The 26,004-nt window shown below is 36.8% G+C and overlaps 1 long non-coding RNA gene across 1 annotated transcript in view; it reads right to left on the bottom strand.

Moving 5' to 3' along the window:
- LOC135298020 (uncharacterized) overlaps nucleotides 1-26,004 on the bottom strand; it is a 57,219-nt gene that overhangs the window by 13,189 nt on the left and 18,026 nt on the right. Inside the window, exon 3 of the long non-coding RNA XR_010359980.1 lies at nucleotides 2,968-3,088. This is a non-coding gene — a long non-coding RNA (uncharacterized LOC135298020). The remainder of the gene's footprint in view (nucleotides 1-2,967; nucleotides 3,089-26,004) is intronic.

Genomic DNA, 26,004 nt, shown 5'->3' with positions numbered 1-26,004 from the left:
TTTAGGCTGTTATTTAGTGACAGTTTTAATATTTTTATTCATGACAGTGCCATAGAGTATGTTGCCTTCCCTGTTTAGCTGCACCCCTCAGCTCTGTTTGGATATTGCCACATTGGAGCCATGTATTTGTCCGCTGGGATCCCAGTTGACTCTTGATTTTAAGCCTATTCATCAGTACAGGATTTGTCAGCTATTACTTCATGAACATAAAACCCAACATTGATCATTCCTGAAATATGCTGACTTTGTAGTAAATAAATAGTTCTATCTGCCACAGGACATGTCAGATTTTCTAAAGTTATATATATATATATATATTGCAGACAATATTTGAATACCAACAGTTACTTGAAGTAACTTGAAATAACATTAATAATTCTTTCCAGGTATCTTCTAAATGAAGAAAGTAAATAAAAATTATGAATATATTCGGAGTCTTTTGCTAAATAGAATAAAAAAGAATAAATGAAGTTGGAAAATTTGGAAAAGAAGTTTCCTTGGTCTTATGTGAAAGAGCACAGACACTGCAGTGAAATATCATTCCCAATAATTCTCTATATCAATTTTAAGAAACACATAGAGTTGTGCATGTAGGAGATATATATCTGTATACACGTACACACAGAAATGCATGGGTCAACAGTGAGTTTTACCACTACACTATTTCTTTTGGGATGATAGGGAGAAGGTAAATGACCAAATATCAAACAAACAATCAGTTAGTAGTTCTTTTTCCTACATGTTGGCTCTCTTGTAATTTTTTTCTCACTTCATGGGAAAAAGATCCTCAGTCTTAAGTGCACTGCAACCAATAGTGTTTCATTTCCACTTGAAAAAAAACATTGTGTGGAAAAGCTATCATCAGGACCACAAGATGAAACTATGATTAAAAAAAAAAAAAAAAAAAAAAAGCAGAAACCTATTTTGAAGATAAGTCCAACTATTGACAAAGTACCCAAACAATGAGATGCATATGATACTTATCAGCCTTCCTAATACAAATAATTCATTGAATTTCTTTGACCTAATTACATAAGTTTTGCATCATTCAATGTTTTTGGTATTGGAAGTTTTGTCCAATGAAGAAAACTTCATTGGAAGTTTTCTTGCAATGTTCCAGAAGCTCAACTTTGCAACAGGAATTTCTTTGTAATAGGTTTATCATGTTGTACCAGACTCGTACCATTTTTATTTTTGGAGTGGGATATACAAAAAACATAAGCTGAATGATAATGGGAAAAATAAAATTATTAAATTGCATTAGCTTTATATTTGCCTATCTGTACAGGGAAAAATATATATATTTTAAAAAATTGAAAATAAGGTATTTACTAAGTCAGTTAAAATATTATTTAGAACCAATGTTCAGTTAAATGTGTCTAAAATGCATGAAAAATATTTCAGTATGTTTTCACCTCCTGCCACTCTAAGAAAAATATTTCTAAGATGCCCACAAACATGAGAAACCACCCAAATCTTATGCAACTGTACAGACACGCATAAAACAATGAACTCATGCTGGCATGAATTACAGAATATGCCAGTTTGGAAGGGAGCCACAAGGATCATTGACTCCATTTCTTGGCCCTGAACAGCACCATCCCCATGACCCACACTATGTGCCTGCGTATTGCCCAAATGCTGCTTGAACTCCACCAGGGTTGGTGCTCTGACCACTTCCCTGAGTAGCCTGTTCCAGTGCCCAACCACTCTCTGGATCAAGAAACTGTTTGTAATATCCATCCTAACCCTCCCCTGACACAATTCCAGGCCATTCCCTTCTTATTGGTCATGTGAGTGAAGAGATCACTACCTCTCCTCTTCTTCTCACAAGGAAGTTGTAACTGCAGTGAGGTCTCTCTTTAGTCTCCTCTTCTCCAGGCTGAACAGACCAAGTAACCCCAGACACTCATCATAAAACTTCCCCTTGAGGTTCTTTACCATCTTTGTGGCCCTCCTTTGGACCCCCTCCAATAACTTAATGTCTTTTTTTTATTGTGGCACCCAAATCTGGTCCCAGCACTCGAGCTGAGGCTGCCCCAGTGCAGAGCAGAGAGGGACAATCCCCTCCCTTGCCCAGCTGGCCATGCTGTGCCTGATGTCCCCCAAGACAGGGTTGACCCCTCCTGGCTGCCAGGGCACTGCTGGCTCATGTTCGACTTGCCATTGACCAGGATCTCCCAAGTCCTTTTTCAAAGGCATTGCTCTCCAAACCCTCATTTCCCAATCTATCCATACATCCAAGTTTGTCACATCCCAGGTGCAGAATCCAGCACTTTCCCTTGTTGAACTTCATATGGAATGTGACTGCCCAGCCCTCTAATATGTCAAGGACTCTCTGCCTTTGAGGGAGTCAACAGCTCCTCCCATTTTTGTATCATCTGTGAACTTGCTTAGTATCCCTTCCATCCTACATCCAAGTCCAAGTGATCTATAAAGATGTTAACAATAGAGTATATGACTACTACAATTTGGTTTATCAAAGAGAATATTTTTACGTAACGCAGATTTTTTTTGTAGTAGCTGTGATTTTTTTTCTGTTGCATTATCTGCCGTTAAAATGCAGCAGAGTTTAAATCAGCAGTGCAGTGAGTTTAAGAGACAATACCTATTGTTGAAATAGGTATTGCATTTAACCAGTTTATTTCTTTTTTTTTATGCTCTGAAACAAAAAAAAAAAATCAGCTCTCTTAACACAATTTCTAGTTTCCTTGTTTAAATGAAGGTTGCTATCATCAAAAATTTTCAATATGCAACCTGCTAAATCCACAATTAACCTCATATCTGAAGGTCACATGAGGGAAGCAGTTCTTATTTCATGCCTTCCATATGAAGCATCACACCTTTCAGGAGGTAATCATTCAATTCTTCCCATATAGTTGGTGGCTATTGTCATCTGAATAAGCAAGATTTAGAGAAACAGTTTCAAGAATGTTAGTTTAAGCCTAGGCTCAGGACAGGTATCACCTTGTCTACTGCAGTGTAGATTTATGCCTCATATGTCCTCCTTATAGCTGATGGAGACAAGTAAACAGGTCCAGTGTACTTCAGCATGGGAAATAAATTGCAATGTCTTTAGCTGACGCACCTGTAAAGAAAGGCAATTGGAAACATCAAAACCCAACCACCTACATTGCAATTCTAAGAAAATAAATATTTAAAGCAAGATGAATACAAAAATAGAATACAAAGACATTTTGCAATAATAAGACCTTTCTTTCTTTACATTCTGCTTAATTAATATGAATGATATATTTGACTTATCAAAAGCTTGAAATAATGTTTTCATAATCTACTTTCAATTCTTATGTTAAACCTACAGGTCTGCTTAGCTTCAGTGTATGTTTTATATTTGAAACATACTTTTAATACTTTTATTATTATTAAAGTTATATTTACGGGCATATTATTATAATATGAATAGCAGTTTGAGAGACAATTCTGTCAATCTGATTGTCTAACATTTAAGAGAATAATTCTTCAGACCTGTTCTATACATACCAATTAAATTCTATAGTTGAAAAATAAAAAAGCATATGAATATTTTATTTTATTTTTCTAGTTTTCTGTTCTTAATGACCTCAGGACAGGGTATTTTGACGGGATTAATGATCTGCTAGAAGATGTTCATTGCCCAAGGTATAGAGATTTAGGCTAGTCATTTATACTGGGGAAATATTTTGTACTTCGATCATTGCTGTCAAGTTTCTTAATATATTCAGACTTTAAATAAGCTCTTAAAGACTGTGATAATGCAAATTTCAAACTTAAAGCATCTGACAAGGCTCACATTGAAACAACCTCCTACAAAAAAAGTCTTCAGAATATCTCTTTCTAGCCCCTTATCTATTTTTTTCCTTTCTATCTGACCTACTTTTCTCCTGCACTTGTCCTCTGAAGTCCTTCAGTAATCAGGTTGCACATCTATCTAAAGCCCATGAGCAAAGTTTTTGGCCTTTGGCTGAGAAACTTTAAATAGCAGTACTGTCGTATAACACACAAAAAGACAAATAGGCATTGTGTGAACTGAACAAATTTGTTCAGAGCTGGATATATGTAAACACATACACACATTGATATGCATAAGTGCATGAACATACACAAGCACACACATTTGCCTTTTTGCTGAAACTGCTGAAAAAACCATAAAATATTCAGACTAAGACTTTATTAAGGGTAAAGATCAGAAAATCCTTACTTTGTAACTCTGATTTCCATTAATCTGTCTGTGATAACTTCACAAGAAAATGCAAAGTGAATGAAAAAAATGGTTTTTTCACTAAGGCTTTTTTTTTTATCATGCTAAGTAAATCAAATGGAGTATAAGAAGAATTTACTATTTAATTTACTTCTTACTTTGAAAAAATCCAAAATATGGTGACTTGAGCATTTTTTAACCTGACTAAATCTGGAACATTTTTCACATAACAGCAAGTTGCTTGCTTCTGTCTATTTGGTTTATTTGGATTTTAAAGGCAGGCTCATCTTTTTACACATGCTGTTGTGGGAACACCTCTTCTGGATGGAATACACTCCAAGACAAGGCAATACCTGCATAGCCACCCTCATTCTTGAGTTCCTGGGGCAGAGAGTGATACAGTGATACTTTACAGATACTTGACAGATAGTACTCCACCGCAACCCACATGATGGACTAGCCTCTGACTTAGATCATCCCTGGGTTGTCCTTATAGAGTCTCTATGTTCTCCAGTTTATATTCTGTCCCAATGCCTTACACCACATCAGTCTTGCCTCTCTAAAGTGAAGAAAGCAGGGAGACATCATACGATTCTGGCTTAATACTTTACTCAAGTCTTTAGCCGAAGTACAACTTTACCCAACTTCTTCCAGATATCAAAATTGTTCATATGCATTTCAGATCAACTACATGGGATGCTTTTCATGTTAGGATCCATTTAGATTAAAAGAAAAAGTGCTTTTCCAGATGTTTTCAAACCATCCCCAAAGGCACCAAATTTAGCCTGGCCATGTGACCATGAGAACTGAAGTATTATGGTTATAATCCTAATCTGTTGAATGAGAATTTACCTGTTGGTTTGAAGGTTGCTAGTGGCCACTCTTCTGATTCAAGAAGATGAGTAAGAAAGAAAAAGTGGGTGCAAGGCTGGAATTTAAGTGCTTTATTAATTTAATTAACTTACTTTGTCAACTTTATTAAATCTTTTATGATCTTGCAAGCATATGTGGTTCAAATATATACAGCCTATGATAAATTTTTATTATTATTATTACCACAGTTTGGCAGGTTTAAAATATTTACCTAACTGCTAACTTGAAATTTGTCCTCTAGTTAAATATACCTGCATGTGGCTTCATATTTGTATCTTGGAGCCTACCTGGATATGCTGAGCTAACACGTAGGAATATATTTAATTTTTTTCAAATTAAATTGTAATTAATCTTGAAATAAGACAAGCTGAGTTGAGTCTTTCCTCATTATCATCAGCATCATCATCATCACTACCTGCTGGTCACCTCCTCCCCTCCACAGAATGACCAAGCCACAGAATGATTAAGGTTGGAAAGATCCACTGTTGGTTATCCAGTTTAACCTCCTTGCTCAAGTAGGGTGTCCTAGTGCATATTACTCTGGATTCTGTCCAGAGGGCTTTTAACAACCTCCAGTGAAGGAAATGCCCCAGCCTCTCTAGGCAACCTGTTCCAATACTCAGTGACCCTCAGATACACTCCAATACTTCCATCTCATGCTTTCAAATTACGTTTGAAATCACCTTTAAGGTACTTATTTAGAAAATAAGACTTGGTGATTCAAGTCATGACTGGTGAGTCAGAATTGTCTGTCTTGAATCATGTCAAGTATAGAGTACTAAGAAGGTTAAAAAAAAGATCTTGATTGCTTTTAGCACAGGCAGGTATTTACAATATTAAATACATATCAGAAGCACATCTGTTCTTAAAAATACTACATATAGATCTGTCTGAGAGATGCTCACGTAGGTAAGCCATAAAAACTAGATAGAAAAAACTAGATAGAAACTGGGCGAGAAAAAGCAGTAATTCCCCATAGAGCAAGAGTGTTATGTATGCAGATACATGCTCCCCACTTAGAGCACGGGGATCTATTTACATGTGAGTCATATGTATCTTGTTGGGCCATGATTAGCAGTCTGAGATAATCACAGCAAGTCAGGTTAATTAAAGTAATAACCCATGTACCACTTAGCACATCTTAGCCTTAAGGCTGGGAAAGTGTTAATATTCATATGTAAGCTGGAAGCTTAGAGTTTGCTTAAGCTTACAATTCTAATACCAGGTAATCAAGAAAAAAAAAAAAGTAAAAGAGAATACAACAAGAAAACTCCTACATCTGCCTATAAGTCAAGGATCCTGCAGAGACATTTGATGTGGTATTTGGTTTATCTAATTTTCAGTAAGATGTTGTGTAATAGAGGCATGCTGTCCAAATTAACTGTTGGTATTTAAAGCAGAAAGCCAAAAATCTTGAGAACAGTTTACCGTCAGTTAGACAATTAAAACAGGTGAGGATGTATGGTTCACTGGAAGTTTTCACCTTTTGCTGCTAACTGACTAAAATACTAGATTAGACTAAAAGTCTAGGACAACTTTAGACTAGAAGGAAACCTTTTTTATGTAAAATCTGAAGATAACTTACTTCTTTCTAATTAAACTGATGTACCCAGCTGATTGCAAATTAAATTAGGTGATTTCCAAAAACTATGTGCTTACCATAGAATTATGATGATTGCAAACCAAACAGAAAGGTTTTTCTTTCTTTTTTGTCACAAACATATTTTGAGAGACAGTTACTTTTTTCTTCTTTGTATGTAATTTTATATTCAGATATTATTTACAAAGTCAATTGGTATGGCCTTTTGAAATGCAAGATAGAGACCCTATTCCAATACAGGCTTTTTCATGTTCAATACTGCGGCTTCTTTGATGTTTTGAGCTTTTTTTTTTTTTTTGTGGTTAAATGGCTAGCTTGATTTAAGTTGAGAGGCACCTCTCTGGACAATATGCTCAAACACTGACTCAATTTACCAACATATGAAAATGGTGAGTCGACCTCTTTCATAGAGGAACAAGTAAAGGCAAACACTTCTCAATATAATGATAAAGGAATGCTGTCTGATCTGATGATTAACCAGAAAGTCTTCCACCTGTTTTCTGTGATGATGTATTCCACTGAGTGCTGTTTCCTGTATTACAAAGGTGTTTTGCTGTTGTTGTTTCATGTCTATGTTATCCATGCTTCATGCCAACCAAAGTGGATGAAAACATAGCACATGTATCTGATGCCTGCCAGTCGCCATCAGAAAACAAGATGATCAAGTAACAGTAATGGAAGAAACAGCAGATGTTAGTGAACCCAATATCCCTTGCTTTTTGATCCAGTTTTAAATATTCTCAGCTGTTTGAATTTGAGGGAAATATGCAACTTGGACCAGAATTTGCTTTTGCTGCCAGAGTCCCTGCTTAGTGGTTGTGGTGGTAGTGATGATGATAGCAGGCCCAGAAGCAATGTTTTGAATATGTATGCCCCCTTCTCATCACAAAATCAAAGAAAGGGCTGTGTGCTGTGACTGAAAGATATGCAGTTGATTTAGTTCCTTGCAAGACTATTTGTTTCTCTGAAGGCATTCCTTGCTTTGATCAGTAAGTTACCATAAATAAAAAACATAGCAGTTGCATAAAAGAGTCTTTTTCTTGGGAAAGAATAATGTATCCTCAAAATTCGGCAAGCCCATAATCTCTACAATGTGGTATGGCTCCAGATCAAGAGCAATCCTCTCTGCTATTTCCTGGTGTATAGATAGTGTGGTTGGATGATTTGTGGGATGTTTTGTCTTTTTCTGGGAACAGCCTGTGTAGCAAAGATTTGGTTGGTGTCTTTTTTTTTCCTCCAACTAAATCTAACCTCTTGCTTCAACATAATGACAGTTAAAGTCAATTACTTAATATGGATAAATAAAATGTTGCATTCAAGGCAGAAAAAAAAAAGAATCCTGATTTATATAAAAGGAGTTTAAAGGACATGTCCAAGAACAGTAGAAATAAATGAAAATAGTTCAGATTGCTAGAATTTTGAACTGTACAAAATAGAAGTAGAAATAGAAGGAAGTAGAAATCATCTCCCTCCTCAGTAGTGCCCTGAGAGAGGAACACAGATAGATAAGAATCTATTTCACAGAGATTGGAATTATGCAGAAGTATGGTTTTCCATCAGTTTCCATACTATCTTCCCATTACTGGAAGGAAAATTTTATCTCATGGATTACAACCCTTCCATGCACACAGCACAGCTCATGTGAGTGCAACAAGTTGAAAAAATGCAAATCTGTGTAACTATTTTATTTTGTAGGACTGTGTTGGTTGATCTGAGGTAAGAGACTGAATTATATTATTAATTACATGCAATAATATATCTCAGAGCAGTGTGCCTGTGACCATCTTACAGAAGGGCAAAAATTCTTTTCTCTTTCTCAGCCTTCATTAGGATGCTCAATTACTAGGAGATGTTTGCATTCTCTCTGTGTCCTGGATGTATCACTTGCACCCCCTTGGAGTCAAGAAAATAAATCCGTGCCTCTATTCCTTAGAATAAAGTTCCTTAAGGTGCTAAATGGGAGAACTGAAACAAGTATTAAAAGTTCCACACTGGACTGCAATTTTTATTGTTCTTCGGGATTTGAGAAAACTTTTAAGAACATCTCCTATAATTCATTGAATTAAGAAAACACTGATTAAGATGCATATAGCTATAGTTGGGGTGGCTAGCAGCAGGACTTACATAAGCAAAAATAAATTAGGAGGAAAAGGATAATTCATGTTTTACATAGCAGCAACTGTAGTCTCCTATGGAACTAAGTAGTACACATTCTACAAGATGTGATCCATTATGAGGTATTAAAATTTAATTCATCTTTCAACACAGGTCCACACAAAGAGATAAATTCATTCAACCACATTTTCTGTACACAGGAAAGTGACAAAAAAATTTGCTCAGCCAAATCACGGAAGACACCATGCTACATCCTTTAGATGCAAGATTACATTACATAACACATATAAAACATCTGGAAAATATTATACAATGCTTTGATTCTATTTATGAACTGTTTTGTCATGGATGGTACAAATATTGTATAGCAGCAATAAATCTTTCCATTTATTTCTTGAAAATATTTCCAAATAAGCACAGTATGTGAGATAAAAATTTGTTTTATTACAACAAGATTTTTGACATGAGACTTTCCAGTTACAGTGAACCAAAAGCACTCTTTTCTTAGACTATTCTCACCTGAAGCAAATGAACAAAGAAACAAATGTAAATTTTTTTACGGGTGAGACAAGACCATGTATCCTTCAATATGAAATACAGAATATCCTAAACAGTTTGGGATTAAATTATGTCACTGTATATGGTTCTTTGATAGGCCTTGTCTTAGTCTTCCACCAGTTTTAGTCATAACTCCATGGAGATAAATTGTTCCCCTCTGCTTCATTTCGTAATTCCTGAATATTGGAAACAAGTTGTCTAAATATAATTAAATTCCTTCAACATATTCTGTCAGTAGTTAGCCCTTGGAAACTAACATAATCATTCTTGAAGAGACCAGTATCTTGATTAAAGATGTAGATTTTTCTTGAAATGCCACTTATATTAATGAAAGATACCTACAATAGTCCCAACTCTGACTTTCTTACATAGAAGATTAAATTCCTGAAAGAAATGACCAATTAGAACAGTAGGCTATTCAAATGAGATTAAAAATTACAAAGAATATTGTTATTCTTGAAAATAATTTGTATATTGATTTGTATATTGACCATTCCCTTACGCTCCAGAAACATTAATTTTTCAGAGTTTAATTACAAGTCTTAATTCACATGATTTAACTCCATAAAGCATACAAGAAGACCATGATTCTCATAACCAGTCAATTTAATCTGTTAGGTTCTTGGAAATAAATAGCAAGCAGGAATTACTTGCAACAGATCTGTCAGGACACACCCTTTAAAAAAAAAATCTGCAAAAGAATTCTGTGCTCTTTTTTCTTCTCCTTTGTAAAGGAGGAAAATTTTATACATACATGCTAAAGTGAATGGGACTTCCTATTTACAGGATTTTCCTGAAATAATTTCAGTTTCCTAGTGCTGTCAAGAATCAAAAAGCAGGAAGCTATTTTCTCAAACATTATTTGAAATAACCAATCCATTCTGAATGGAAATCCTAAACTTCTGTGGGTGCCCACCCAAGCAGCTGTATCATTCCCCTCCTCAGACGGAAAAGGGAGAGAAAATATAACAAAAGGTTTGCGAGCTGAAATAAATACAGGGAGAGATCATTCAACAGGTGTCATCACATTAAAACTAGACTCAACTAGGGAAAATCAGTTTAATTTATTAACAAATCAGAGTAAGACAATGAGAAATAAACCTAAATCTCAAAAGACACTGCTATCACCCTTCCCTCCTTCCCAGGCTTAAATTCACTCCTGAATTCTCTACCTCCTTCCCTGCAGTAGTAGAGTCGAATAAGAGTTGCAATTATCCACTGCTCAGCAGGAGGACTTGTTAACACGCCTCCCCTGTTTCTGAGTGAGGTCCCTCTCACAAGAGACAGTCCCCCACAAATAACTTGTGTGAGACCTCATGAAAGTGCTGTAGTTCTTCATGACCTTCTCCACGGCAGGCCCTTTCCAAGGCGTGTGTCTCTTCAGGAAGAGACAGCTCCAGTGTGGGTCCCCTATGGGGTCACAAGTCCTGCAAATCTGCTTCATCATAGATGGGCTCCTCTCTTCACGGGTCACAGATCCTGACAGGAGCCTGCTCCAGCATGGGCTTCCCTTGGGATCACAGCCTCCTTCAGGTGCCTCCACCTGCTCTGGCATGGGGTGGATCTCTGAGTGTCTGTGGTCATCTATGGGCTGCAGGGCCAGACTTCCCTCACCACAGTCTGCAGAAGGGGCTGCAGGGGAATCTCTGCTCCAGTGCCGGGAGAACACCCACCCCTTGATTTAGACTGACCTTGATGTCTGCAGAGCTGTTTCTCCCACATTCTCACTCCTCTCTTGGGCTGCAGTTGCACAGGTCTTTTATCCTACTTCTTAAATCTGTTATCCCAGATGTGCTGCCATCATCACTGACAGGCTTGGCCTTGGCCAGCAACTGGTCCACCTTGGAGCAGCTGGCACTGACTTAGTTGGACGTGAGAAAGACTTCTAGCAACTCCTCATAAAAGCCACTCCTATAGCACCCCTGCCCCCAACACCAACCACTATGACCATCCCCCCCACAGCTAAAAAAATCTGGCCAGGAAAACCAAATAAAACTTCCGGCACTTCTCTCTTCAGAATGAAAATGTTACAGATAGATGAAAAAATCCTGGCTGCAACAGAACTGTTTTGTGAAGCAAAGATCTTGAAACAAGCAGCTGAGGACATAATGACTATTTGAAAAAAACCCAAAAACCAGTCTATAAAATCAAACAACACAAAAAAAGACCACTGTTGATTTGTTGTATATTTATACTGCAGATATTTTATCATGCTTATTTCCAGTGAAACAATAAACTTTTAGCAATATCACATTTCCCTCCAAGCAACACTCACAATAATATTTCACTTTTTCTTTGGACAATTATTTCCTCAGTTTTTCAGCAAAGTAGTTGCAGTGGGAGATCTACCATCCATGGAGAATTTCAAAGTGATTCACCCAGCTGAATAGAAGCTATTATTTTATGCTTGATAATGACCTTGCTTAATTACAGCTGAAAGCACAACCTGACTTCACAGAGCAAGCTGGTAAAAAAGCAAAATATCAGCTGTCTACCACACCACCTGGTATCCTCAATCCTTCTAAGGCAGTTCTTTAATCTGGGGAATAGTAAAGAGTCAGTACATGCTGCTTTAGCTTCTAACTTCCTTCTATCCAGAAACAGCCAAGTGTGTCATTTCTTATAATACCAAATTTCCCTGTGGTACTTGGTGCTGCAAAACATCTAGTGCTGCTGTCCTGCCTTCCAGAGATGACAAGGACAAATTAACATGCCCTTACAGTCAAGCTGAACTCCTTGGCTGCCTAGCAGTTGCCAAGGAAATGTCCCCTCATAGCTAGTACCTGCACATCTGGAGGACAATGGGGCTCAGTTGCAGTCCCAACCTAGTCCAAAGCCATGGGAAGCTGATGGGGGGAATGGCTAATGCCAGCAGGAGAGGCTGAGCGCTGTACATCCGCTCTGTTAAGCGTAAATAGCACCACCTTGTGTTCCCGGACGCAGCGTTTGTAAGACTGCCCTACTGTAAATCATTCCTGCACACTCCTTTCTGTAGTAATTAAAACAACGCTCTTTGCTGTGCCCCTGGGTTAATACAATTTGTTTTATTCACAGCCTAAGTCATTTGCCTCCCTGCAGCACACTGCTATATTATGTCTATCCAGCAGTGTTGAGGGAGCAAGTAGAGTACATTTCAAGGTGTACATAAATCCAGTTCAGGTTATTTCAAATGAAATAATAAGGTAAGTGCTATGTGCTTGACTCCCATAGGGAAAACTCATAGGAAGATAAAGAAAGACTCAGGAAAATCAAAGCTTTGCTTCAGGTTCCTTCATCTTAAAAAAATGAGGAGAGGGAGAAATACAAAGAGGAAAATAAAGAGCTGGGCACTCTGGAAATGCCGTAAAGGACAGAGCTATGGCCACCAGGGGAATTCCATTCTCTGTTTTGAAGGTGGGTACCAGTATCATACCCTTCTTTCTAAGATGATTGAAGTCAAAAAGTCCAGTTAATAATATTGACACATCAAAATCAGAGGAAATCTTTAAAGAACTCTAAAAGGACCTGTCTTAAAAACCAAATATTACAGAAAAAGCCACAAGCCAACTACTTCAGTTCATCTAGAGAAGGAAAAGAATAGAACAAGTATATATAATAGTAATATCCTCTCAGCATCTGACAATTTTCAATTTAGAAATTTTCTTATGTATTTTAGGGTTCAAATATAAACATAACAGATCTTACAAGTATTTTTAATAGTTTACATAATTTCCCATAGAAATTAATTCAATTTCTAGAGTTTGGACTTGGCTTTCAGTGGTGTAACTTGATGGTCACTTGCTCTTTTAGAAAGAGGCAGAAAGAAGTCTCTCCCTGTCAAGCTCCTTCATGCCACTGATGATTTCTGTACAATTCCTAGTGACCTCTTTCCAAGCTGAAAAGTCCCAGACTATTTCACTGTTCTCCATCAAGAAACTGTCATTAAAGACCATTGGCCAGCTTTGCTGATCATGAATTTATACAGCTGCTTAGTGGGCTTTTCTGGTTATTTCTCTCTGGTTATTGCTTTCCTAATAATTTGTAACATTTGATTTGAAGTTTGAATGCTACCAAGACCTGAGCTATTTTCACACAGTCATTTGTCATGACTGCAAACACTTTGTGTTTGTCAGCACAATGTTCATTATTTTATATAAGAAAATAGTTTGTCCCCCCCACACCTGTAACTTTACATTTACACTGAATACCATCGGCCACTGACAAGTCATTTAGTCCTTCTGAAATATTTTACAGGTGCCTCTCAACTTTAGTTCATTGAGAAACCTTGTTTATTCTGATTTAATTTGAGTAAAATAAGTTTCTATATGAACTCTAAAACAATGGAGTTTGAAGTGGACACTGAAGTCAATAGGGACGATAAGAACCAACTGAAAAAGGGGTCTGTAACAGACATAAGCCACTGAAAGTAGTGCAAAAGACTGTCTTGGGAACTGAGATAGCAGAGCTTATCCCTTTTGTTTGATTCACTTTATGTTCCAAAAAACTGTGCACTGCAGTCAACAAAATATTTAACTGGTGCTTTGTATCCTGGGAATGACTTGTTGGAGTTTAATCTGAATATTGACACAAGCTTAGTGACAGCATTGCTATGAACTCATATGTTTTGTCTCAGTAGGATCAAAAACCTTTGGTTGACAAGAAGAAAAAAATATCTCTAGCATGAGAACCATTCTGAGAAAAAGAAAAAAAAAGAAAAAAAAAGTAATAATTTGCTGAAGGTTGTAGTCTGCATAGTGGTCAAATTGTCCCTGGAGTTCCATCTGAACTTTTCTGGGGTGAAATACTGCCCCATGGTAATACATCCTATGAATAGAATGCCATGATTGCAAGTATTGGAAGAGGTCTCTGGATCATTCAATTTAATCTCATTTTTGCAATACCGAATTGTTTTATTTTTCTACTTTCAGTCCCTGTGAATAATCTTTGTAACCAAGTGCATTTGTGAGCAGGATAATGATAGTTATAAAATAATTTACTATATGATGAACTAGTTTATTCCCTGTTGTTTGTTTATGAAGAATAAAGCATCTAAGGAAGTAATTAAACAGATGTTTATTGACATGAGCTTTACCACTTTGGAGGAATGTGAATAATGAGGTTTAACTCAAAAGGGTATTCACTAATAGCAGTAGAAAGTTACAAATCTAAATCAATAGGGACCTAGAAGCTTTAGGAGCAAGTGTTTCATTGTGCTTACATCATCTGCGAAACCACTTTTGTGCTAAAGGGAGCATCACCTTACTGCCTTGAAAACAATGATGGAAAACAACCATAACTAACATCAAGAAGTCATTTCTTCCCAGGCAGCAAGAGGAGAATTACCTGTCACCTATGACTCATCATCTGCTATATCTTTTCAAACAGATCCTCTTTGTTACTGACTAATTGGAAGAACAATAGTGGGCATGCAAAATATTCTAAGAAAGATAATGAAAACCCTGGATTCTTATTGTTCTATTAAAGATGTAGCAATTCATCACTTAGCATCATTAGTGGCTGATAACTGGAACTGTGTCTATAATACCCATTCAACATTTTATTGTGCTTCAGTCAACATAAAGCATAGGTTAACTGTAATAGCTGTCTGTATTAAAATTTAGACACTGCCTGTTGAAACTGGATAGTAATTTGGTGATTATTCATATTTTTAAACATTCTGCATTACACTAATTTATTATGCAAAATTAAATTAGAGTGCATGGAGCATATGGATTTTTTCCGTATTTTATACTTATTTGTGGCAGTGATGAATGGCAGATAATTTATAACACTGAAGTTTAATAATTAAAATTACTTTTATTATTCTGTTTACTAGTTTCTTCTTTCTGCAGTCCCTTGTAATTTTGCCACATGATTAGCAACAAATTTTGCACAGTAGCACCTTCTAATAGAACACAGCATGGACAATTTTCCATGCAGATTCAATCTCCGTCTATATTCCACTAATCCCTTGATTGTTCCTGGGGAAAATAATCAGATCCCTGTTGTGTTCCTGATGCAATGAGCATTTGTAAAGATAATAACAAGATTCAGTGCATCAAAGGACTCAGAAAATGCATCTGTTCTTTGGCCTAACTGAAAAGGGCCACACAAGGAGCTTGGTCAATTATTCCCTGAAGATTAATTAATACAGTTTCATTTGTAGACTGTTTCTACTTGTAATAGAAACATGGTGGTGTGGTGGGTTAATCCTGCCCGGCTCACAGGTGCCCACCAAGCTGCTTTCTCACACTCCATCCTCGGCATAAGATGGGGATAAAATAAGATGAAAAATCTTGTGAGTTGAGATAAGGACAGAGATCACTTAGCAATTACCATCATGAGCAAAACAGTCTTGACTTGGGGAAGATCAGTTTAATTTGTTGTCTGTTAGTAACAAATTAAGATAGTGAGGAATTAAAACATAACTAAATATATACCCTCTTTTTCCAGGCTCAATTTCAGTCTTGGCCCTTCTACCTCCTCCACTCCATGTGGTGCAGGGAGAGAGGGAAATGGGGTTATGCTTAGTTCATATTAGTCTCTGTTGCTCTTTTCTCCTTCTGATGTTCCCCTGCTCCAGCATGGTTCCTTCCCACAGGCTGCAGTTCCTTGAATTGCTCCAGCATGGGTAGGGTACAGACCTTCAGGAATGGATCACTCTAGCAGGGGTTCTCCATGGGCAGCAGTTCCTGCCAGAAACTCTGCTCCACCATGGGCTTTCCATACAGCTTTCTTCAGGTTACAATCACCTGTTCCAGCACAGAATCCTCCAAGGGATGAGGTGTGGGTATCTGTTCTGCTATGGTCCTCTGTGGACTGTACAGGGGATAACCTGCTTTGCCATCATCTCCTCCATGGGCAACAGGAGAATCTTTACTCCCACTCCTTCTTACCTGACCTTGGTGTCCTCAATTGTTCCTTAGAGTTGTTATGCAGATTTTTTTACCCTTTCTTAGATAGGTTATCACAGACACACCTCTGGTGTCACCAGCCAGCTCAGCCTTGAGCAGTGGAGCATCTCTTTTGGAGTCATCTGCAACTGGATCTGTTCAGTATGGGGGCAGCTCCTGGTCTCTTCTCTGAGAAGCCCATCCCTGCAGCCCTCTGCTGCCAAAATCTTGCCATGTAAACCCAGGTGTCAAACTAGCCAGCTAGCCAGAGACACCTCAGTTGAAAAGAAACAAATACCTTTCCACAGAATGCTCACTTGACCTTCACTGGGACCCAGCTGACTTTTCAGCAGATACAGCTGACATAAGAGCCAAATGAAGAGTTGGAGCAATATGCTCCAGTCTCATTGCTCAGTTGAGTCTAGATGGTCAGTTCAAGTTTGTTGTTATCTATAGCTGTCCTCATAGAAAACCAGCACTTGACTAGGGATCTCCCACCTGGTTTGACTGCTGAATCAAACTCGATTATTGGAATATATCTGTTCGTCTGGGTACATTTACAGGAAGAATTCCACAGCAAGGTGCATGTGTCTGGGTCTTGCTCTGAAATGAATAGCTAAACTGTCCTGTCTCTGTGACTCCTGGAGATAAGCATAGCCTTAAATTTAAACATATATTTTCAGGCTCTTCTGAACTGAATTTTTCAGAGTACCAATTTCAGATTGTTATGACCTAAAAGCATGGAGTTTCCATGCATCACAGTTCCATTTATCTTAAGCTTCTCTTTTTACTGTGCAAGCTACATGATGATATAGAAGGAGAGTGGAATTAAGAAACCTTCTAAATTATACGTGTACCTGTTTAAAGGCCTTCTGCACTGCTAGCCCGATAGAAAGAGATCCTAGCTGAAACCTGATGCTGCTTTGTTATGTTTTTCATCTTACATAGGAAAATAGCTACAGAGTAGGTTTAGAAAAGCTTTTAGGAATGGATTCTTTCTGCTCATGCTGATTTTAGAACTTCCACTGACATAAATAGAAAACAGAGCAGACCATTGCAGAAAAGCTTTGAAAATGCCTTCTAAGTGCTAAAATTTGCAATTTTGCCTTTAGTTACATAAATACACCCCTTAAAGTGCTCATTTGGAATAATATTTTCCCTCAAAGAAAAAAGAAAAAAAAAATACTATTACATGTTTTCCATAGTTAAAGTGAAATATGGATCAGATGAAGAACTAAAAAATAGTAATTGAGTTGCTAGGCAGGTGACATATTCATTGATGTCAGAAAGCTTTTGTGGTAGAAAATAAAATGGACATCTACAGCTTTCTTCAAGACCATTTCAAATTATTTCAGATATTTTTTCAGTTGCAGAAAGTGCTAATGAGACCAGTCATGAATCTAAACTTTATATATCAGATCCTTCCTGAAATAACTGTTTATATTCAATATTTTGGGAGGTACAAGAGGTAATTTGGCTTCTGATCTTAAATATCAGCTAAACTTTACATAGCTGTCTCCTACTGCATGTCTACTCTGCAGCACATAAGTAGAAGTAGATTTAATATTTATTTTGCAATGCAGCACTGCATCCTTTCTCTTACTCCATAATCAGCACCAGGTTGTCACCAATTCAAAAGAGTTCACAGGATTGAAAGCACTAAATTTTGAATACTATTTACCCTTATGCCTGTTTTCTTCTCCATCCCAGGACCCTGTACTCAAGGGACCCTATCAGCCAGCATCTTCCTTGGCACCAGTATAGCAATATAACTTTAACTGTGTTGTGATTTAACCACAGCCAGCAGCCAAGCTCCACACAACTGCTCCCTCATACCCCCACCAGAGAGACTGGAGAGAGAATCAGAAAGGTAAAAGATAAAGAGCTCATCAGCCAAGACAGACAGTTTAATAGGGAAAGCAAAAAGCTGCTCCCACAAGCAAATCAAAACAAGGAATGAATTCCCTGCTTCCCTTGGGCAGGTGGGTGCTCAGCTATCCCCAGGAGAGCAGGGCCCATCACACTTCACTGTGACTCGGGAAGACAAATGGCATCAGGGCAAACGTCCTCCCCTTCCTCCTTCTTCCCCTGCCTTATACACCGAGCAGGATGTTCCACGGTCTGCAATGTCCCCTTGGTCACTCGGGGTCACCTGTCCCATCTGTGTCTCCTCCCAAGCTCCCAGGCTGCCCCAGCCTCCCCACTAGCATGGCAGTACAAAATTCAGAAAAAGCCTTGGCTCTGTGCAAGTCCTGCCCAGCAATAACAAAAACACCTCCACATTATCATTATTATTTGCTTTGTTCAGCACAAATACAAAACACAGCCCCATGCAATTCACTGTGAAGAAAATTAAGTGTACCCCAGCTGAAATCAGCATAATGTGGTAACCCCACAAACCAGAAAGAGCCCCTGACACCTTATCCTATTTCATTATGTTCACCACAAAAAAAAAGCATTCTGACATTAGCCCACTTTATCATCTGCCCAAAGCATAAAAAGAGAAACATCCCTAAGGAAATACTCTGTCTGCCATGAGCAACTTCAGTCTGAAGATTTCACTTTGGCCGTCTAAAAAGTTTATTGATTAGAAACAAAAAATATGTTTTATTTTTCTCTCTTAAAAAATTAACAGCTTCCTTTTTCTCTTTTAAGTGATGAAAACAGTACAAGCATACAAAAGATTGATGTAATACAGACTCACATGAGTCTGCTAAAGATATTTTACCTGTATGTGCTTGTAAAATTAAAAGTAAATTGCACAATGTTGAAATATAGGATTTTCTTTTACACTATAATTAAACTCTGATATCAAATATTTGTAAGAAGTATATTAGAAACAAAAGTAGGAATTGAAATGTGTAACATTCCCTATAAAGTATCTTACCAAAATGTGCTTTGCAAACTATCAGTATTTTAAGTAACTGCAAATAAAATGATCGTTTTATCATCTGGAAAATTAGATATTGTCCTGACAATGGTAAAAACATTTGAAATTCTGACTGAACTACAGTAAAGGCAAATTACAAATAACTTTATCTTTTCCAAAGAAAGGTGAAATGATAATATATTTCTGTGCTCTCATAAGGGGTTTTTGTGTGTCAAGATGTTAAATTACAAAACTAAAAAAATTAAAAGAAATTTTAAAAAATTGTTTTAGTGATTCTGTAAGTACACAAGTAATGCATGACATTAATTTAAAATATTAATTTAGGGGTTTTTTTTTTCAGTACATTTGCATCTTACATCGAGAAAGGTACTTAAGAACTGAAATTTAAAATGTTTTTTACATATCCTTAGGAACACCTTCCTTGATTTGGAATGATCTATGATGGTATGTCAGCTTCATTTCAATACTGTGTGAAAAAGCAGCATGTGAAATATATACTTGGAGAAACATTGTTAAGTCAGCATTTTGGTTTTCTTACAAATTGCATCTCAGTAACAGCAGTACTACCACTTATAATTTGAACATGTTTTGTGAACAACTTTTTGTAATATTGAATTTTCATGAAAACTCTGACATTAGCAAGTGAAAGAAAGGTGACACTGCGTGCTGTGCCTTGCATAAACTACAATATCAATTATCTCTGCTTAGTTGTGGATTCACTGAGAGTGTACATTACATTGTTTTGTTCGCAAAATTTATTTCCTAATTCTCCTTGTCTCAACATTCATGCTCTTTATATATTAGAATAACACCAGTAGAAAGAAGGAAGTCATGGTGATCTTCAAAAGCAATATACTGAATTTGAAATCTTTGCAATAGTTATAATAAAACACATATATTATATTGCTTTAAGACTTTCAAATACACATTAAAATGGAAAAACCTAACACAGTCTGAAGAGCTGCTTCTCTTTCAATTTGGTATGGTGAACTCAACTAATGCTTTTATAATGAATCTGTACCAAGGTGGACTGAAACATAAATTACATACAGAAAATATTGAAGATAATGAAACAGAAATTCTGTTTCCAAAAATTATGAGTGTGCATAATATTGGAGAAAATGGAAGCCCTGAGTGAAAATCTTAGATTAAAATATAACCATATGTCTTCCAGAGACATGGCTCAATAGCATATTGAGAGTTTTACACACTATATGTCACAGTGGTCTCTCATTCTACACTTTCCTCATTAAAGTTCACCATGGAAAACAAACTGTTTATCACCTTTGAAACAATCATTTTACTTGTTCAAAGAAGCAGAGACTAAAACTGGCACAGTGCTGGTTTCTCTCATAGGTATGTGTCTAGTTGTCTGCACTTGAAAAGAAAAGAAAAAACACAAGACTATATTGTGGATTTAACCCACATACACAGATGAGTATTTTCTAGCTTTTGACTGTCATTCGGGAAACAGCATCCTGTGGTTATATACCACATGTGTTAATGCTGACATTTTACTCTTAAAACATTGATATGAATTAAGAGCATAAATGCATTAGGAAGGGGAAAGAGGGTATACAATTATTTTACATTATTTTGACAAGATTTTAAAAAAAATAGCGGTATTTTATTATACAACTATATGAATTAGGGTACAAAATAACCCAATATTCATAAATAATACAGATCTGGATGATATATGGTAGTGATAACATTGAGATCTCTGAGATGGCTTAAAATACCTTTCTCGTATTAGTTACCATAAGGCCACATGCAGAAAACATTTCCTTGTGTGAGAGATAAGCAATTTTCTATTGAAATATACTACATTTTGACATCAGATGGTCCCAGAACACCCATAAGGAAAAGGAATGTTGATTCCTTCCTCTAAAAGAAAAAAAAAAAAAAAGCCATATAAAAAGAAAAAAGAGGCAAACACAAATGTAAATTGTGGTATTTTAGCAGAGGAAAATAGAAATTATACAACAGCAGTTTTCCATCAGTGCAAAACCAGAATTCTATTTCTGTTCATACTGTTCCTTTGGGTTTAATTTTTAAAATCTTGGTTGAAATTTTAAACGTTACATTGAGATAATTTTTTTCAGGTATGCAGCACTGAAGAATTCCTAAAATGTACAACAGTGGGAAGTAAAAGCGGAGAAAGGTAAGTACAAGAATTTTTTAAGGAAATAATGACACACAATATGAACATTTCAGCACTGCAGTAGCCTGAGGATCAGCTATAGAGTACAGGAGGCATTGCTGTACATATGGCAATGAGGCAGGCAGCCATTCATTAGATGTGGGACTTATTCAATCTTTGCTCCAAAGAGGCTTCTTCTTGAGACCTTACATGTGGCTGTTTTTAGGTAAAGTAATTGAACTTGCATGCGATATGGTATATGAGCTTTTAACTCATAAACCTCTCATTTTGTAGCATGAGGAAAATATGTCTAGCTGAGAAAAGTAGACATTGTTCAGAAGCAGCAATCACTATTGAAGAGGAAACAAACATAGGGAGGTTATTTCCTGATGGCTGGTATGTGTTCAGTGTTTTTGTAAAATGGCATTTTTGCTATTGCCTAACCTGTCCATAAGGTTCTGTGATGAATTATAGTGTCATATATTTAAGGAAAGAATGTTAACAAATACCAATAAATTATCTTTGTTCATTGACTTCCCAAATTAAGTAAAGGGTTGCTCACATTGTTTAAGTGCCACAGTACCTCCAGAGAAAGTATCCAGCACCAACTGGACCACTCAGTTTGAGTGTATTAGATGTGTAGGTGTCTAGGATCCTTTTACAAGAAATAGTTATATAAAATCAACAATGTGTATATGACAAATATGAAGAACTAAAAGGACATAGTACAAGAATAAATATTACTTTAATTTCTATCTAGAACTTTGTTGTATGATTGTAGACTCTATATTAAGGTATCACTGCTCATTTAATTTTCAGAATCTGAGGGTTTTGTTGCTGTAGTTGTTGTTTCTTTTCTGAACATAGTGTTTAATTATGCAGTGATTATTCTTGAAAGACTGAGAGAGACAGGCTGCCCACAAAGTGAGAAATTTAAATTCTTTAACATTTTTTTCCTTGAGTTTACAGTTTTCACACTCTCCTAAAAAGTGGTAAACCTATTAGCCAAGGCAGGTTTGCCTTTGTTGTGCAAATAAGACAGCTAAAATAAGATCACACAATTTTCTAATACTTTTAAAAAAATCAGAGAAGACAGGTAGTGGCTGTGTTTACACTAAAAATATTGTTACCTTATTTTCTACTGAAAATAAGCCATTGTGAACTCAAGAATAAAAGAGGCATGAGGCCAGTCAGAGAACAAATATCTAAGCAGGCATTCAGAGAGGTGACTAGAGAAGTCTCTTACTATTTTTTATCCAAGGACAGTCTAATAAACAGGTATTGCATTGCACAAGTCATGTTTCCAAATCCTGTGATTTTGCTTGTACCAAGTATCTGCTAATTTAGGGACATAAGAGAAGCTGAAGACAACTATCATATAACTGAGTAGGTTATCAGTTTCTTAGATGCACAAGACTTTAGGCAGTCACATAGTGATTTAGAGACAATTTAGAAGACTGTGCTGTATATATTAAGCAAATAATTTGCCAGAGACAAGTAGATATTTTCTCATGCATACTTCAGCCATAAAACAGAGCAGCTGTATTCATATCACCACCCCTCTCCCTCTCCACTGCAAATAAAAATTCAATGATGCCAGATGATACCATCTACTTCTGAAAACTTCAGAGGAGACTTGTAATTTTTGCACATATTCAGATGCCTAGCAGAAATCAGGTGAAAAGTGCAGCCACTGAATAACATCAGAACAGTGCTAATTCCTATCCTTCCTGCCTTCCCAAGGAAAGAAGTTTTGTGTAATCATGTTCAGCATAAGGCTGCCTATTAGTTCTCCCCTAGGGACATTTTAGACTGCTGGTTTAAGAGAAAGAGGAGATGCAGAGATAGTAACATCCTACAGAAAACCAACAAAGCATGTTTCTTGGGAATTAAATCCTTTGTTTGGTCTTCCAGGCATGAGGGCATGTTCTGCTTGCCTCACACAGTGGCAAGAAGATGCAACCAGGCACTAAGCAGATTATGCATGTTTTCCACCCACTCAAAGTCTGTATTTCCAAACAACCAAATTGGCTAAACATCCAGCAGAATTTTAAAACTGTTAAAGGAAAAACAAAAGAGTTGGACATATCACCGTGAGGGTTCTTGTGGCAGATATATCATTTTAAGGCCATGTCAGTTTTATGATGATAGGAAAAAACAAATTCATTGTTTTTTTACTACAGCCAAAAAGCCAAAAGAAGTGTATCTGTCTGCTGTTTAAAGAAGTATTTAACAGTTTAATGGTAGTGACAAATATTAGATTTGCACACTTCTGCCCATAGCACAATCAGAAAATATTCATAAGATGCAGCTTTGCACAATGCCTCACCTGCAGATCTCAGTCTTGAGTCTGCAAGAGGATATTTTACTCATAAACCTCCCCCCCCCAGAGAATTTCCCAATAGTCTGACTCAGACACGGTGCTAAAGGAAGGACATGCCAGAATAATGCCACATCACACTTCAGAGAGTGTATGTTGTACTGTGGTTCACAGGCCATTCTTGTGGAGTTTCAAAATTAATACATATGCCTCTTCAAATTTTGGGTGGCACAGAACAAGAAGAGTTTAATATTACCTCTTCTTGACATCTTCTGACTTCTCCAAATTTTTGTGCTGTGCATACTACAAAACCTCAGCCCCTATACTACAATTTTTCAAAACTGTTTATTTGCAAGTTGGAATTAGGACCCTGGTCTAAATTATTCAAACACAATAGTGATACTCAAGGTTATTTAAAGTGTTGGGTTCTGACTTGTTTCTTTTAGGATTAGCACAAAAACATCCCACAACAACATTCAAAAGGAGTTTGAGTACCTTGCAGGAAGATATCCAGAGGATCTCACCTTTGAACAAAATGAAGGGAAATTTTGCTGTTCAGAGCCCCTCCTCTCCCATACCCCCAAAACAGAGGGAGTGATACCACAAAGGACAGAAGAGACAGAGCCTAGCAAATAGACAGATGGGTATCAGCCTGACATAAGGCCTGGAATATGCAAGTATTGTTCAGGCAGTCCCAGGGGATTTACAGCGGCACATTTTTTGACATTGAGGAAGTTACAGTAAGCTCAGTGACTTATTTAAAATCTTCATTGCATACATCCCTCTGCTATGCCATATTCATATTGTAATATGATCCAGATCACACCCTTTGGTAAGACAAAGGAAAACACAAAAACCAAAAACATGGATGAGAGGATTTTGCTCACATTGAACTCACATTGAATATGTAGCCTTGCTATGTGGTACAAGTTTATGAGCAGATGTTTGTATGAGGAGAAGCAAATCAGGAAGATCAAAATAATTACAACATGGCTGAGAAACTGAATTTAAGTCTCTTTCATATAAAAAAAGTTCATTGGCTGTCAGAGAAAAATGAAAGCTGATAAAAAACAGATGAATATATATGAGCAAGACAACATATGGGAATTTTGAATCAGGATAGACAAAACTTTCGGAATTTATTTCCTGGTCAAACCATAAACAAATGCTTTACAGTTTGTTGTAAGTTTTAAGAATAATATAAAAGGATTTTTTGAGGTTCAGATTGGGAAAATACAGCAAACTTGCAGCTCAAGGGATATGCAATATCCATAGGTTTCAAACTTGGGAGAATAGTTGGAAATATTAGTGTACCTTTTCAAGTTCTGATTCCAAAACCAAAAAGTCTTTTCAATAACAAAACATTTAGAGATGGTTCAATTTTTTTCATGAAAATGTTTCTGCATTTAATTCCAACTGTATTTAGATTCTGAGTTCATTAACAAAGACATAAATCCAAAGCTCTATTGAAGTCAGTGAAAATAAGGTATTATTGGTTATTAAACTCATGCTATAAAATGCTCCTTAAAATTTTGTGCTGTCTGCATATGTCAAGATAGCATGAGGTCTGTTGTATTTCCTTCTTCTTTTTCTTACTGTGCATAGAGCAGCAAAATCTGTATGTTCCTCTCAGGTGACATTCCATATTAAGGGCCAGGTCATGCCATCAATTTTTAAACACAACTACCCACTGAGATCAATGCAGAGTGCTACTTAAAGCTTGACAGCAAGGTGTGACCCTATAATACCAAGAAATGCCTCTTTACTTGTCTAAAAGCTGGGTTCCACTCACAACTGCAGTCTATCAGCATTAAATACTGCATTTGTAGCATTCTGGTGTTTATGTGCTATATCCTACTGTGTTTTCAAATGTGATCACTGCTTAAGCTTTTCAGCTATCTAAACTTCATTCTAGTTCCTACTATTAATAACAGTAGTAAGAAAAACACACAAGTTCAGCAACACCACAATTTGAAAATTGGGTAAAGAACTACTGAGGGTGCGTATCCAGACCAAAAAATGCATAATGCACATAGAGATCCTTGTGCTCTACAAGGTCTTACTGGTCTCTCTAAGACTGCCAAAGTAGATGATAGGAAAGTCAGAATGGTTTGAGTTGGAAGGGACTTTAAAGATCAGTTAGTTCCAACCCCTCTACCATGAGCAGGGATGCCATTCATCAGACCAGGCTTGTCAGGGCTCCATGCAGCCTGACCTCGAGCACTTCCAGGAATGGGGCATCCACAACTTCCTGGGCAATCTGTTCCAGTGCCTCACCACTCCATCAGTAAAGAATTTTTTCTTACTATCTAATCTCAACCTGCCCAGGATGTGATTGGCCTTGTGGGCTGCAAGCACACAGACTTGTGTCCTGTCCTTTAATCAAAGGTACTAAATCTTTTATCCTAAAAGATTTGTGTACATCTTTAGCCACA

The sequence above is a fragment of the Passer domesticus genome, chromosome 3 (genome assembly GCF_036417665.1).
Source record: "Passer domesticus isolate bPasDom1 chromosome 3, bPasDom1.hap1, whole genome shotgun sequence".
Classification (NCBI taxonomy): Eukaryota; Metazoa; Chordata; class Aves; order Passeriformes; family Passeridae; genus Passer; species Passer domesticus.
This window is presented reverse-complemented; position numbering and strand designations above follow the sequence as displayed.